Raw genomic sequence first — 16,723 nt, forward strand, 5'->3', positions numbered from 1 at the left:
GAAGAATTAGCGATAGACACAGAGAAAACTAAGCAAAGTAAAGAAAGGAATCAATTATTAACTGTAGAGAAACCAGGAAGTGGCATAAAGAAAGGTAATCAGAGCAGTCCACATGAATCAGTTGTGAATAACATTTACCTAGTGCTATGGTTTGGATATGCTTTGTTTGTCCCTAGAAAACTCATGTGGAAATTTAATCCCCAACTTGACAGTGCTGGGTGGTAGACCCTAGTGGGAGGCATTTACATTGTGGGAGCAGATCCTTCATGAATGACTTGGTGCTATTCAGTCAGGCAGTGAAGTTTTGCTCTTGAGAAACTGTATTAATTCTCTCAAGAATGGATTAATTCCTGAGAGAATGGGTTGTTATAAAGCCAGGATGCCCTCAGGTTTCCCCCTCTTCACATGCATCTACTTCCCCTTTAACCGTCTCCACCATGTTGTGAGACAACCCTTGACAAGGCGGGGAGTGGTGGCTCATGCCTGTAATTCCAGCACTTTGGGAGACCGAGGTGGGTGGATCACCTGAGGTCAGGGGTTCAAGGCCATCCTGACCAACATGGTGAAACCCCGTCTCTACTAAAAATATAAAAATTATCCAAGCGTGGTGGCACCCACTTGTAGTCCCAGTGACTCGGGAGGCTGAGGCAGGAGAATCCCTTGAACCCGGGAGGCAGAGGTTGCAGTGAGCTGAGACCGCATCATTGCACTCCAACCTGGGCAACAAGAGTGAAACTCCATCTCAAAAAAATAAAAAAAGGAAAATTAATACCTCATGGAGATGTCACATTTTTACCTAACCAGATTGGCAAATATACAGAATTTTTATAATACATTATGTTGGGGAGGATAATGGGTAAACAGACATTCTCATACATTGCTTGTGGAGTATAACTTGTCATGTCCTTGACTGGGCTCAGTGGCTCACGCCTGTAATCCCAGCACTTTGGGAGGCCGAGGCAGGAGGATCACAAGGTTAGGAGTTTGAGACCAGACTGGCCAATACGGTGAACCTCATCTCTACTAAAAAAAAAATTAAAATTAGCTGAGCGTGGTGGTGGGCACCTATAGTGCTAGCTACTCTGGAGGCTGAGGCAGGAGAATTGTTTGAACCCGGGAGGCAGAGGTTGCAGTGAGCTGAGATGGCGCCACTGTACTCCAGCCTGGGTGACAGAGCAAGACTCCGTCTCAAAATAAATAAATAAATAAATAAACAAAAATAAATAAATAATAACTTGTCATGTCGATTTGGTAAAATCATAAAAATTACAAAATGTAGATACCCCTTTCCAGAAAGATCTTGTTGCCCCAGCTGCTAGGAATTCTGTCAGCAGTCTTCATTTGTCAGCCCCTTCAATTTTTGCCTCAGCAGCAAAGAGCTGTCTCACCCAAAGATATGCTTTTCTGTGGCAGCCCACATCCAATGACTGATATAAAGGCCTTGCCACTTCCCCCCAGTGCAGGATAACTCTGCTGAGTCATTTCAGCTCCACAGCTTTCCTATGGGGTTATCTTAGGCTGCATGAGTGCATCACAGGTCAGCTTCTGCTTCTGCCAAGTTCCTTCCTCCTTTTCCCTTTCATAGCTGTTGAACCCAGGGATACCTCCTAATAAATGTCTGGAACTCTAAATTTCTGTCCCAAAGTCTGCTTCTAAGAGAAATCAGTCTGTGAAACTCATGGCTCCACAACTTCATTTCCAGGAGTTTACATAGAGTCACACATAGACAAAAATGGTGTGTATTTAAGGTTATTGGCTGCAAAAAAATTTGTTTGACATAGGATCTTATTTTGTAGCCCAGGCAGAGTACGGTAGCATGATCATAACTCACTGCAGCCTCCAATTCTTGACTCCAGTGATCCTCCCACCTCAGCATCCCAAGTAGCTGGGACCAAAGGTGTGTGCCACTATGCTTGACTAATTTATTTTTATTTTTTGTAGAAATGGGGTCTCTCTCTATTGCCCAGGCTGGTCTTGAACTCCTGGCCTCAAGCAATCCTCCTGCCTCAGCCTCCCAAAGTGCTGAGATTACAGGTGTGAGCCATGCACATGACTTATCGCAGATTATTTGTAACAGCAAAAATTGGAAATAAATGTGTTTTTTTTTTTTTTTTTTTTTTTTTTTTTTTGAGACGGAGTCTTGCTCTGTCTCCCAGGCTGGAGTGCAGTGGCCTGATCTCAGCTCACTGGAAATAAATGTTTGATTACATAAATAAGGTGACTGATTCAATAAAGGCATATGTATACAATGAAATATCATGTCACAATATAAAAAGCAGATAGCTGTTTATATGATGATAGGAAAAGATCTTCAAAGTGGAGCAGTGTGAAGAAGAGGCGAGAATGACCCCCAGTTGACCAAAGCCCATGCGCTCTGCATCCCTGCAACCAGTGCCGATGTCATGCCACCATGGTCACCAAGCCCAAGAGAAGGGTTGAAGGAGATGTTAAAGGAGATAAAGCCAAGGTGAAGGACAAACCTCAGAGAAGATCTGGAAGGTTGTCTGCTAAACCTGCTACTCCAAAGCCAGAGCCCAAGCCTAAAAATGCCCTGTAAAGAAGGGAGAGAAGGTACCCAAAGGAAAAAAGGGAAAGGCTGATGCTGGCAAGGAGAGGAATAACCCTGAAGAAAATGGAGATGCCCAAACAGACCAGGCACAGAAAGCTGAAGGCACTGGAGATGCCAAGTGAAGTGTCTGCATTTTTTTTTTTTTTAAGACATAGTCTCACTCTGTCGCCCAGTCTGGAGTGCAGTGGTGTGATCTCGGCTCACTGCAACCTCTGCCTCCCGGGTTCATGCCATTCTCCTGCCTCAGCCTCCCGAGTAGCCACGACTACAGGCACCCGCCACCATGCCCAGCTAATTTTTTTTTTGTATTTTTTTAGCAGAGAAGGGGTTTCACCTTGTTAGCCAGGATGGTCTCGATCTGCTGACCTCGTGATCCGCTCGTCTCGGCCTCCCAAAGTGCTGGGATTACAGGCTTGAGCCACCGCGCGGCCTTCTTTTTTCTTTTTTTTTTGAGGTGGAGTCTTGCTCTGTCTCCCAGGCTGGAGTGCAGTGGTGCAATCTCGGCTCACTGCAAGCTCCGCCTCCCGGGTTCACGCCATTCCCCAGCCTCAGCCTCCCGAGTAGCTGGGATTACAGGCTTGAGCCACCACGCCCTGCTGATTTTTTGTAGTTTTAGTAGAGACGGGGTTTCACCGTGTTAACCAGGATGGTCTCGATCTCCTGACCTCGTGATCCGCCCGCCTCGGCCTCCCAAAGTGCTGGGATTACAAGGGTGAGCCACCGCGCTCGGCCGACCCCATCTCTTAAAAGAAAAAAATTTTGTGTGTGTGTGTGTATGAATGAAGGATGCATTAAAACCATAATTGGTTGCCTATGAGTAGATTTGGGTGTCTCAGGAACAAAGGTGGAAGGAAGCCTGCCTGCCTGCCTGCCCGCCTGCCCGCCCACTCGCCCTCCTTCCTTCTCTTTCCTTTTTTCTTGAAGTCTTGCTCTGTTGCCCAGGCTGGAGTGCAGTGGTGTGATCTCCGCTCACTGCAACCTCTGCCTCCCAGGTTCAAGCGATTCTCCCTGCCTCAGCCTCCTAAGCAGCTGGGATTACAGGCGCCTGCCACCATGCCCAACTAATTTTTGTATTTTTAGTAGAGACGGGTTTTCGCCATGTTGGCCAGGCTGGTCTCGAACTCCTGGCCTCAGGTGATCCGTCCGCCTCGGCCACCCAAAGTGCTAGGATTACAGGCATGAGCCCCCGTGCCCGGCTGAGACTTTTCATAGTATACATATTTGCAGTTTTTTTCTGAATGTGTTACATAATCATTAGAAAAAATTTTTGCTTGAATTATCTGACTTTTAAGACTACATATAAAAACTATATATGCACAGCTTTGATAAAATATAAATAAAGTAACCAAAGACTTATCTGTTAAAAATTAAACAAAAGAACATATTGTAGACCAGGTATGGTGGCTCACACCTGTAATCCTAGTACTTTGGGAGGCAGAGGCTGGCAGATCACCTGAGATCAGGAGTTCAAGACCAGCCTGGTCAACATGGTGAAACTCTATCTCTACTAAAAATACAAAAATTAGCCAGGCATGGTGGTAGGTGCCTCTAATCCCAGCTACTCAGGAGGCTGAGGCAGGAGAATCGCTTGAACCTGGAAGGTGGAGGTTGCAGTGAGGCAATATCGAGCCATCGCACTCCAGCCTGGGCAACAACAGCGAGACTCCATCTCAAAAAAAAAAAAAAAAAAAAAAGAACATATTGTATAGAATGAGGGTCAGGCATGGTAGCTCCCGCCTATAATCTCACACTTTGGGAGGCAGAGGTGGGAGGATTGCTTGAGGCCGGGAATTTGAGACTAGCAACGTAGTGAGACCATATCTGTATATAAAAAAAAATTAGCTAGCCAGGTGTGGCATGTGCTACTTGGCAGGAGAATCGTTTGAGCCCAGGAGTTCAAGGCTGAAGTGAGCTATAATCTCACCACTGCACTCTCTAGCCTGGGCAGCAGAGTGAGACTCTATCTCTAAAATAAAAATAAAAATAATGAAAAAGAACCTATTGTACAGAAGTATTCCCATTAAAAAAAAAACTGTGTAAATAAACAAATACATACATTGATATAAGCACAAAGAGTTTAGAAGGATACAAAAACTAAATAGTAGTTATCTCTGTGGGTAACATTAGAGTGGAGAGGAGGGCTTAGTTTTTATTTATAATGCTCGTTAATTTGTTTGAATTTAAGCGTCTGCATACCTTTGTAATAAAAAAAGTTTAAATTTATAAGAGACAAAATTTAAAAATAGGGAAAAAATCAACTTAGCAATTATTTTAGAGGAAATTTTAGACGATGTTTACAGGAAGCTGAAAACTAATTGCCTAAAATAAGAAAACTCGAACAAGTATACTAACTTTGCTTTTTCTCCCTTGTTTAACCTTAATTATTCTGGGTAATTGGCTCAACTAATCAAATTTCTTAAAACATCTAGAATTAAATTTTAGTTGCAAATAAGAAAAGTTCCCGTAAGAGGGATTGGGAAATGTTTTCGTCTTTTGTAAATTCAGCAGGTTTTCTTTTTTTTTTTTTTGAGACGGAGTCTTGCTCTGTCACCCAGGCTGGAGTGCAGTGGCACGATCTCGGCTCACTGCAAGCTCCGCCTCTCGGGTTCACGCCATTCTCCTGCCTCAGCTTCCGGAGTAGCTGGGACTACAGACGCCCGCCACCAAGCTGGGCTCATCTTTTTTTGTTTTGAGACGGGAGTCTCACTCTGTTTCCCAGGCTGGAGTGCAGTGGCACGATCTCAGCTCACTGCAACCTCTGCCTCCAGGGTTCCAGCGATTCTCCCATCTCAGCCTCCAGAGTAGCTAGGATTACAGGCGCTCCCCACCATGCCCAGCTAATTTTTTGTATTTTTTTTTTAGTAGAGATGGGGTTTCACCATGTTAGCCAGGCTGGTCTCGAACTCCTGACCTGAAGTGTTCTGCCCACCTCAGCCTCCCAAAGTGCCAGGATTACAGGTGTGAGCCCTGTATTTTGTATAGAATGAGGGTTAGGCATGGTATACATGCCTATACAAAAATTCTATACAATAATTTTTTTGTTTTTGTATTTTTAGTAGAGACGGGGTTTCACTGTGTTAGCCAGGATGGTCTCAATCTCCTGACCTCGTGATCTGCCCATCACGGCCTCCCAAAGTGCTGGGATTACAGGCGTGAGCCACCGCACCAGGCCCAGGTTTTCTTCTTCTTGGCAGGTTTTCTTCTTCAACTAAAATCATAAAAGATAACTACCACATGACTCTACTAATAAAAGTGGAAATAAAATAACTAAAGTCAATTAAAGAGTTGATGATGAATGTTCTGTCCTACTCTGGAATGATGTCTAAGAGAGCAATTATTTTAGAGGAAAGTTTACATGATGCTTACAAGAAGCTGGGGAGACGTTAACTTTTTTTTTTTTTTCTGAGATGGAGTTTTGCTCTTGTTGCCCAGGCTGGAGTGCAATGGCGCAATCTCAGCTCACTGCAACCTCCATCTCCCAGGTTCAAGTGATTCTCCTGCCTCAGCCTCCCAAATAGCTGTGATTACAGGCATGCACCACCATGCCGGGCTAATTTTGCATTTTTATTAGAGATAGGTTTTCTCCACGTTGGTCAGGCTGGTCTCAGACTCCCAACCTCAGGTGATCTACCTAGGCCTGCCGAAGTGCTGGGATTACAGGTGTGAGCCACCGTGCCTGGCCTTTTTTTCTTTACAAAAACTATTTAAATTTATAGAAAAAAGTGCAATAGTAGAGAACTCCTGAATATCATTTCTTTACATTTACCAATTTTAAACATTTTCTTCCATTTGCTTAATCATTTTCTCCTTCCAGATATTTTGATTTTTTCTGACCCATTTGAGAATAGCTTGCTTACATCATGCCCCTTTCCTCTTCGTACTTTAGTGTATACTTACTAAGAAAAAATATATTCTTTTTAATAATCACCACAGTTGTCAAATGCAGGAACTACTTTTATCTAATCTGTGGTCCACATTCCAATTTTGTCAATTGTTCCAACAGATTTTTTATGGCATTTGCCCCCTCTGGTATAAGTTCCAATTTTGGTTCATGTATTGACTTTTTTTAGTCAAGTCTCCTTAGTCTCTTTTAACATGGAATAGTTCCTCTGCCTTTTTTTTCCTTTCATGATGGTTATTTCATAGAACGCTTCTCAATATGGGTTTGGTTGATATTTCCTCATGATTAGATTCAAGCAATATTGTGTCCTTCTCAGAGTATTATATCATAGGGATCAAAGTGTTGCATAGTTTCTTTATTATATAGTTACCATTTCCTTTTGTAAAAAATATACAATCTGTGGGGAAATGCTTTGAAATGTAAAAATACCTTGCTTCTCATAAAACTCCCTGCCCAACCCCTGCGTGATTTAATTGATAATATTTGCCCAAACCAATCTTTACTATGATAGTTGCAAAATGGTGGTTTTCCCAACTCCACCACCTTCTTTGGATTTATCAGCAAGAAGTCTACTTTAAGGAAAGCCACTGTCCCATTTCCCCATTTCTCTTTCTCTCATTAATATAGATTATTGGATTCTTACTTTATTCAGTGGCTATAACTTATTACTGTTCTTTCTTTTCTTTTGAGACAGTCTTGCTCTGTTGCCAGGCTGGAGTGTAGTGGTGCTATCTCGGCTCACTGCAACCTCTGCCTCCTGGGTTCAAGCAGTTCTCCTGCCTCAGCCTCCCGAGTAGCTGGGACGACAGCTGCTGCACCACCACGCTCAGCTAATTTTTGTATTTTTTTTAGTAGAGGCGGGGTTTCACCATGTTGGCCAGGACGGTCTCGATCTCTTAACCTTGTGATCTGCCCACCTCGGCCTCCCCAAGTGCTGGGATTAGAGGTGTGAGCCATCCTGCCCAGTCACTTGTTACTGTTCTTATGTTGGTACTCCAATTATCCCAGATTTGGCCAGTGAGGGGCCTTCAAGCTGGCTCCCTTTGACATGTCCTCATTTTATTTTCTGAGTGCTTCCTTACTTTCGGACACAACAAGATGTTCCAGGTCATCTTGTACCTTCCTGCTGTAGCCCAGAAACCAGCCCTGTTTTCAAGACTTGGTTCCTTTTTGTGGAGAAAGGTATTTCAGAAATCAAGATCTGGGCAGAGATTCTTTAATTTTGAAGTTAGTTTCAATCATAAAATCAAGGAGAATATGTTTCCATTTTTATAAATCATCATATTTATGCCATCCTCCCAGTTCTTTGTGGTAAAAAGCCAGGAAACATTTAAGCCTTTTAAAAAAAATTTTCATATTTACTAGAACATAATTAATTCTGGCTGTAATTATTAGAGAAGAATACTCACTGCAAGAACAACTGTGGGTCATAAGTTTCTAGATAGCTACTCAAGTACAATATAACTTCAAAAAGGCTGGGCGTGGTGGCTCACACCTGTAATCTCAGCACTCTGGGAGGCCGAGATGGGTGGATCGCTTGAGCCAAGGAGTTGGAGACCAGCCTGGGCAACATAGTGATATGCTGTCTCTACAAAAAGTAAAAAAAATTAGCCAGGCATGGTGGTTTGCGCCTGTAGTCTCAGCTACTCAGGAGGCTGAGGTGGGAAGATCACTTGAGCCTGGGAGGTTGAGGCTGCAGTGAGCTGAGGTGGTGCACTGCATTCCAGCCTGGGTGACAGAGTAAGTCTCCAAAACTCTCTGTCTCTTTGTTTCTCTGTCTCTGTCTCTGATACACACCTCAAAAGGAGTTTGTGATGGAAGACTGCATAGGTTTTCAGATACCATAATCTATGGAACCCTGAAGATAAGTGTAATAAAACAAAGACCATCTCATTGAATTAATTTTAAAGAAACTGAATCAAAACTTTAGAAAACAAACTTTTTGTAGTCTGATATTTGTTGCAAAAGATGTTTTGTTTTTTTACAGTGGTGTGATATGTTGCAGACTGCTGTGGTAACACATATTATTTTAATGTGATAAAAGTAGATGAACTATAAAATGTTTGTCATAAGAACGCCAATTTCTATTTTTAGCGAATGAAATTAAATACTGTCCCTTGGTGACACAGATCTTTCAACACAGCACACTTTAGAAATACTGAAGATGAAATAAACAAACATTACATTATACATGTGATAGTGTGATAGTACTGGGGGCAAAGACCAAATCTATTTATTTGTCAAGTATACAGGGCTTAGTATTCATTCCCAATCCTACATTGCAGGGGAATCACCTGGGACTTTTAAAAAATCCAGATTCCAGAGCATCACCAGGGTTCACTGAAACAGTGTGTCTCATGATCCAAGAATCTGTATTTTAAAAATCTCCTCAGATAATTCCCAGGCATTTGATCACCAGACTGGTTTGGGAACTACCGAACTTCTTAAAAGATACATTTTTACAGTGGTGCAAGTCTCATTATAGATACCAGTTGCCCAAGGGCAGGAATTGAGCTTATAAATTTTTACAAGCCCAGCACTAGTTATGAGCATTACATATATTAATAGTGGACATTCAATATATGTCTGTGAAAGAATTTTGACTTCAAATTTGATTGGTCACCAGAGGAGTCTTATTATTAGTTTGTACAGGAGATATAAACCTTCATTAGTGATATCATACATTTATGTGACTAGGAACACGTTGCATAGCATCCTGAAAAACCATATTGAATTGATGGACAGATTCCTAATGTAGAATACAGCTGTGTTTGTGATGACCTTGAATTCTGCTAACTTACTCTATACTCTTGGAAATGAACTAAGATCTAGATGCGGTGTCACGCCTGTAATCTAAACACTATGGGAGGCCAAGGTGGGTGGATCACGAGGTCAGGAGCTCGAGACCAGCCTGGCCAAAATGGTGAAACCTTGTCTTTAAAAAAAAATACAAAACTTAGCCGGGAGTGGTGGCGGGCACCTGTCATCCCAGCTACTCAGGAGGCTGAAGCAGGAGAATCACTTGAACCTGGGAGGTGGAGGTTGCAGTCAGCTGAGATTGTGCCACTGTACGCTAGCCTGGGTGACAGAGCAAGACTCCTTTTCCTGACCCCCTCCTTCTGAAGGCAGTTGGGAGCTATTCTTGTTTATGCCTCACTATTGGCAGAAAAGACCCCATTTAAAACCCAGAGAACACTGGAGGGGGATGCTCTAGTTGGTTCTGTGTCCATTTTCCTCTGTGCCAAAGACAGACAGGCTGAGAGAGGCTGTTCCTGAACCAAAGCAATAGCCAGCTTTGACACATACCTGGCTGTCTGAGGAGGAAGGCCTCTTGGACACTGGGAGCTAAGGGCAAGGCCCTTCCCTTCAGAGGCTCCTGGGGGACTAGGGTGTGGTGTCTGCCAAGCCAAGGGGTAGGGGACTGAGAAATTGGTCGACTAGCTCCTGGTTGCACTTTGGGGAACGAGTGGAAGTTTGGGGCTCCAGGTAGCTCCCTGTTGTGGGACTGCTCTCGGTCCCCCACCCCTACTGCAGAGATAGCACCGCCGAGTTCCCTTCAGGCCTGGCAGACGGGCAGTGAGGAGGGGCCTCAGTTAGCTCTCAAGGGTGCCTTCCCCTCCTCCCACCCCAGACATACCATCTGCCAAACTGGGAACCAGCAGTGCTAGTAACTACCTCACAGAGCCCCAGAGGGCATGTTTGAGCCTTCTTGCTCCACAGGAGAAGTTGATGCCTCTGCCAACCCCTTCCTCCCACCTCTCATCAGGGGTGGGGGTTCTCCTTTCTTTCCCCTGAAGTGTTTATGGGGAGATCCTAGTGGCTTTGCCATTCAAACCACTCAACTGTTTGCCTGTTTCTTGAAAACCAGTAGAAGGGAAACAGCACAGCCTGTCACAGTAATTGCAGGAAAATTGAAGAAAAATCCTCATCAATGCCAGGGGACATAAAAGCCATTTCCCTTCCAAATACTCGATAATTTAGATGCAGAACATTTCTCTGTATTCACACTCAGAGTAACACCAGCTGAAAACTTTAGTTTCTTTCCTCTGGATACATAAGGCTTCTCTATCCGGGTCCGGGACAGGGAGGAGGCCTCATGTCTGAAGGGGGATTTAGGGGTGAGAGCGCCAACCCTGACCCTTGGTCCCGTACACCGCTTTGGGGCATAGTCTGATGACGCCTTTGCTAGCGCCTTAGTATGGTTGACTTCGGATGGACAAAAGAAAAAAATTTTTTTCTTGAATGAAACAGCAGGAAGCTCCTCAGGAGCATGTTTTGATTAACCGCAGGTGATGGATGCTACGAGTATAAATGGATTAACTACCTCAATCCTTACAGAAAGATTCGAACTAAGGGCAGAGACTCGTGCATAAGGGTATGAATCCCAGCCAGGACAAGTGAGTTGAGGCTTGTGCTATAAAAGGTTTGTCCTTGGGGAACAGGCAGGCCTGCCAGGATCCCCCCCATATCAGCTGGGCTGGGAGGGCTGGCCGTGAGGTCCCCACTTTCTGTCTTCCTTGCCCATGTGTCACCCCTTTGGCCTCCAGCTTGTCCCTCTCTCACTTTCTATAGCTTTGTTGGACCAGATGGTGAGGAAGGGAATGGCCTCCACCCTTCTAGAGGGGGCTGGCTGGAGTGATACCTGGGGCTTGGCCTGGAACCCACCACACAGCCCCGAAATCAGGAAACATTTGTATGGTTTAAAACAGTGGTTCTCAAAGTGTGGTCGAAGACTACTGGGGGTTTCCTGAAACCCTTTCTAGTAATCTGTAAGGTCAAGACTGTTTTCTCACTAACACACTGTTATTTGCCTTATCACTCTAATTCTTTGTTGAGCATATAGTAGTGTTTGCCAGAGGCGACATGATGTGTAAGAGTGCAAACATTTAATGCAGAAAAGATATGAGGATCTGTCTTCTGTTAAGCCAGACATTAAAGCAATTTGCAGCCAGGCACAGTGGCTCATGCCTGTAATCCCAGCACTTTGGGAGGCAGAGGTGGAGAGATCACGAGGTCAGGGGTTCGAGACCAGCCTGATCAATATGGTGAAACCCCATTTCTACTAAAAATACAAAAAAATTAGCCGAGCGTGGTGGCACGCGCCTGTAATCCCAGCTACTCAGGAGGCTGAGGCAGGAGAATTGCTTGAACCCGGGAAGCAGAGGTTGCAGTGAGCTGAGATCGTGCCACTGCACTCCAGCCTGGGTGACAAAGTGAGACTCTGTCTCAAAAAAAAAAAGGGAAATTTGCAATAATGTAAAACCATGTTACTCTGTTTTTTTGAAGTTGTTTTTCTTTTTTTTCTTTTTTTTTTTTTTGAGATGGAGTCTCGCTCTGCCACCCGGGCTGGAGTGCAGTGGCCGGATCTCAGCTCACTTCAACTCACTGCAAGCTCCGCCTCCTGGGTTCACGCCATTCTCCTGCCTCAGCCTCCCGAGTAGCTGGGACTACAGGCGCCCGCCACCACGCCCAGCTAGTTTTTTTTTTTTTTTTTTTTTTTTTTGTATTTTTTAGTAGAGACGGGGTTTCACCGTGTTAGCCAGGATAGTCTCGATCTCCTGACCTCGTGATCCACCCGTCTCGGCCTCCCAAAGTGCTGGGATTACAGGCTTGAGCCACCGCGCCCGGCCAGAAGTTGTTTTTCTTAAGAATATATTTATGTCAACATATAATGGATCTATTATTTTTAAATGACTAAGTACATATTAATTAAAATAATTTCAATTTTAATTTTCTTTCTTTTCTTTTCTTTCTTTTTTTTTTTGAGACCGAGTCTTGCTCTGTCACTTAGGCCCAGGCTGGACTGCAGTGGTGCGATCCTGGTTCACTGTAACCTCTGTCTCCCGGATTCAGGCGATTCTTCTGCCTCAGCCTCCTGAGTGGCTGGGATTACAGGCTTGGGCCACCATGCCCAGCTAATTTTTGTATTTTTAGTAGAGACAGGGTTTCACCATATTCGCCAAGATGGTCTTGAACTGATGACCTCAGGTGATCCACCCGCCTCACCCTCCCAAAGTGCTGGGATTACAGGCGTGAGCCACTGTGCCCAGCCTCAATTTTAATTCCTCATATGCTAAATTTTAAAAAGTTTATAGAGACAGGTTCTTGCTCTGTTGTGCAGGCTGGAGTGCAGTGGCATGATCATAGCTCACTGTAGCCTCAAAGTCCTGGCCTCATGTGATCCTCCCACCTCAGCCTCTCAAAGAGCTGAGATTATAGGTATTAGCCTCTGCCTGGCTGAATATGGTAAATATCGATAGGTATAACACACATAAATAAAAGTTCTTTTGAGTCCTCAATAATTTTTAAGTGTATAGGGGTTCTAAGACCAAAAAGTTTGAGAAATATTGATTTATGTTTTTAAATGTTATTTAATAGTTTGACTGATTAGTTTTATATAGACAAATGTTGCCTAAAATTAGAATTGAATTTCAGCAAATCTTTTTTTTTTTTTTTGAGATGGGGTCTCGCTCTGTCGCCCAGGCTGGAGTGCAGTGGCTGGATCTCAGCTCACTGCAAGCTCTGCCTCCCGGGTTCACACCATTCTCCTGCCTCAGTCTCCCGAGTAGCTGGGACTACAGGCGCCCACCACCACGCCTGGCTGATTTTTTGTATTTTGTTTAGTAGAGACAGGGTTTCACCACATTAGCCAGGACGGTCTCGATCTCCTGACCTCGTGATCTGCCTGCCTCGGCCTCCCAAAGTGCTGGGATTACAGGCATGAGCCACCACGCCCAGCCCTTTTTTTCTTTTGAGATGGAGTCTCGCTCTGTTTGCCCAAGCTGGAATGCAGTGGCACAATCTTGGCTCACTGCAACCTCTGCCTCCTAGTTTCAAGCAAAGCGATCCTGCTGCCTCAGTCCACCTAGTAGCTGGGATTACAGGGACGTGCCACCATGCCTGGCTAATTTTTGTATTTTTAGTAGATATGGGGTTTCACCATGTTGGCCAGGCTGGTCTTGAACTCCTGATCTCACGTGATTCACCTGCCTTGGCCTCCCAAAGTGCTGCGATTATAGGTGTGAGCCACAGCACCTGGCCTGAATTTCAGCAATTTTTTTTTTTTTTTTTTTTTGATATGGAGTTTCGCTCTTGTTGCCCAGGCTGGAGTGCAATGGCATGATTTCAGCTCACCGCAACCTCTGCCTCCCGGGTTCAAGCGATTCTCCTGTCTCAGCCTCCCGAGTAGCTGGAATTACAGGCATGTGCCACCATGCCTGGTTAATTTTGTATTTTTAGTAGAGATGGGGTTTCCCCATGTGGGTCAGGCTGGTCTTGAACTCCCGACCTCAGGTGATCTGCCTGCCTCAGCCTCCCAAAGTGCTGGGATTACAGGCATGAGCCACTGTGCCCCACCAGCAATTCTTAAAAATTGATTTTTGTTTAATGTGTATGGATGATTTAATTTTCCTTTTTCCTTGTTCTGAGAAACAGTTGACTTAGCTACTATTGAAGCTCTATGAACCTCCAAAGTATTCCATAGTAATTTATGACACAACTTGAAATTCTCATCATCAGAGATAATGGATATGCTGCTTGAGAAGGATATCAAGTTAAGTTCCTATTAATATTTAAGGAAGACTGGGCACAGTGGCTCACACCTGTAATCTCAGCACTTTGGGAGCCTAAGGCGGGAAAATTGCGAACAACCTGGGCAATATAGCAAGAACCCATCTCTACAAAAATTTAAAAATTTGGCCGGGCGCGGTGGCTCAAGCCTGTAATCCCAGCACTTTGGGAGGCCGAGACGGGCGGATCACGAGGTCAGGAGATCGAGACCATCCTGGCAAACACGGTGAAACCCCGTCTCTACTAAAAAAAAAAAACAAAAAAAAAACTAGCCGGGCGTGGTGGCGGACGCCTGTAGTCCCAGCTACTAGGGAGGCTGAGGCAGGAGAATGGCGTAAACCCGGGAGGCGGAGCTTGCAGTGAGCTGAGATCCGGTCACTGCACTCCAGCCTGGGTGACAGAGCGAGACTCCGTCTCAAAAAAAAAAAAAAAAAAAAAAAATTTAAAAATTAGCCAGGCATGGTAGTGCCCACCTGTAGTGCCAGGAGGCTGAGGTGGGAGAATCGCTTGAACCCAGGAGGCAGAGGCTGCAGTGAGCTGACATCACTCCACCCGCACTCCAGCCCGGGTGACAGAGACCTCGTCTCAATAAAACAAAAAACATAAAACAAAAAAACCAGGGGCGGGGGGAATAATTTCTTTATCAGGTTTCTCACTTAACAGAGAACAGTGTCTAAATGGGAAGAGACACGACAGAAAAGGTACATTTTGATGGCTTGGCAAGCAAATTAGCAATGATTCCTAACTCCTGTGGCAAGGCAGGTCAGAGGACAACGGACTAAAGTACATTTTTTTTTTTGAGACAGAATCTTGCTCTGTCACCCAGGCTGGAGTGCAGTGGCACGATCTTGGCTCACTGCAACCTCCGTCTCCCGGGTTCAAGCGAGTCTCCTGCCTCAGTCTCCTGAGTAGCTAGGACTCCAGGCGCCCACCACCACACCCGGCTTATTTTTTGTATTTTTAGTAGAGACAGGGTTTCACTGTGTCAGCCAGGATGGTCTCGATCTCGTGACCTCGTGATCCATCCGCCTCCGCCTTCCAAAGTGCTGGGATTACAGGCGAGAGCCCCCGCGCCGGGCCTGAATTACATCATTTAAGAGTGGAAGCCTCAGAGGCCCTCAGGTCAGGTCTATGTCCTGCTACTGCACGTACTGCATTACCTAGGAGTGTCAGCTGGCTTCCCTACCTGCAAATGAATAAAACAGTATCCATCCTAGAGTGGTGTAGACAAACACTGGGTTGTATGTAAAGCTCCAGCACAGCGCCATGAACACAATCATTTATTGTACTTTGGTTAGTTGGGTCTGAGAAGAAATGGAGAATACAGAGTTGATACTGCTTACTTCACAATTTACCTCAGAGATGGTTTTGTTGGCTTTGTTTCTATAGTTGTTCCCTTTTCCACAGCTCTGCTACGTTAATTCTTGAAAAACAAATATTGTTTGAAAGTTCTCTGGGACTGGCGCGGTGGCTCGCACTTGTAATCCAAGCATTTTGGGAAGCCGAGACGCAAGGATCGCCTGAGGTCAGGAGTTCAAGACCAGCCTGGCCAACATGGTGAAACCCCGTCTCTACTAAAAATACAAAAATTAGCCGGGCGTGGCGGGGTGCGCCTGTAATCCCAGCTACTCGGGAGGCTGAGGCAGAAGAATCACTTGAACCTGGGAGGAGGTTGCAGTGAGCTGAGATCGCATCACTGCACTCCAGCCTGGGCCACAGTGCGAGACTCCGTCTCAAAACAAACGAACAACCAACCAACCCACCCCCTACTCCCACCCAAAAAAAAAAACCAAACACACTCTCTAGTATCATAGTCCTATTTCCATTCTATTTCCACAGCAGGGGTGAGGATCCTTTCCCATCCCATTTTTCTGATAAAAACACCTTCTTCAGCCGGGCGCAGTGGCTCACGCCTGTAATCCTCGCACTTTGGGAGGCCGAGGTGGGCGGATCACCTGAGGTCGGGCGTTCGAGACCACCCTGACCAACATGGAGAAACCCAGTCTCTACTAAAAATACAAATTAGCTGGGTGTGGTGGCGCATGCCTGTAATCCCAGCTACTCAGGAGGCTGAGGCAGGAGAATCACTTGAACCCGGGAGGCGGAGGTTGCAGTGAACCGAGATCGCTCCATTGCCCTCCAGCCTGGGCATCAAAAGTGAAACTCTATCTCAAAAACAAAAACAAAAACAAAAATCTTCTTCAAGGGAAAACATTTTTTTAGTGGCTTAGAGACCATAAACTCTGCAATAATATTAGTCTGCAAATAAAACACCTGAAAAACCCATCCAGTAGAGGAAGTGGTGAGGGTTTCTAAATCCAAAAAAGGGCTCAAGGTTATGAAACAGGAACATTTAACTCTGACAAAATTTTATCTCTGATAAAACGAAACAGAGTTGGAAAGAAACAATTTCCAACTCACTGTGGTCCAGTTTTCTTTTCACGAACTCCTTTTTGCTTAGCCAACACGAAAACGGGTACCGAGGAGGTGTCATGAGCCACAATAAATTTCTCAACAGATTCCTATGACCCTTGTGGAGGGGAAAAAAACCAGAAGAAATGCCTGACAGCTTCTGGGAGCTCTCCAGCTTTCCCGCCTAAACGCGAGCCGGGTAAGGGGGAGTGACCGGGCTAGGGCGGGGTCCGAGGCTGGGGCGTGGCGCGTTGATTTCCCCGCCCCTCCCA

The 16,723-nt window shown here is 45.1% G+C and overlaps 1 pseudogene; it reads left to right on the top strand.

Annotated features, from left to right (window-relative positions):
* The first annotated feature begins 2,410 nt into the window (after positions 1-2,410).
* On the top strand, positions 2,411-2,691 carry LOC115900330 (annotated as a pseudogene).
* Positions 2,692-16,723: the final 14,032 nt, after the last annotated feature.

Source organism: Rhinopithecus roxellana, chromosome 11 (assembly GCF_007565055.1).
Source record: "Rhinopithecus roxellana isolate Shanxi Qingling chromosome 11, ASM756505v1, whole genome shotgun sequence".
Taxonomy (NCBI): Eukaryota; Metazoa; Chordata; class Mammalia; order Primates; family Cercopithecidae; genus Rhinopithecus; species Rhinopithecus roxellana.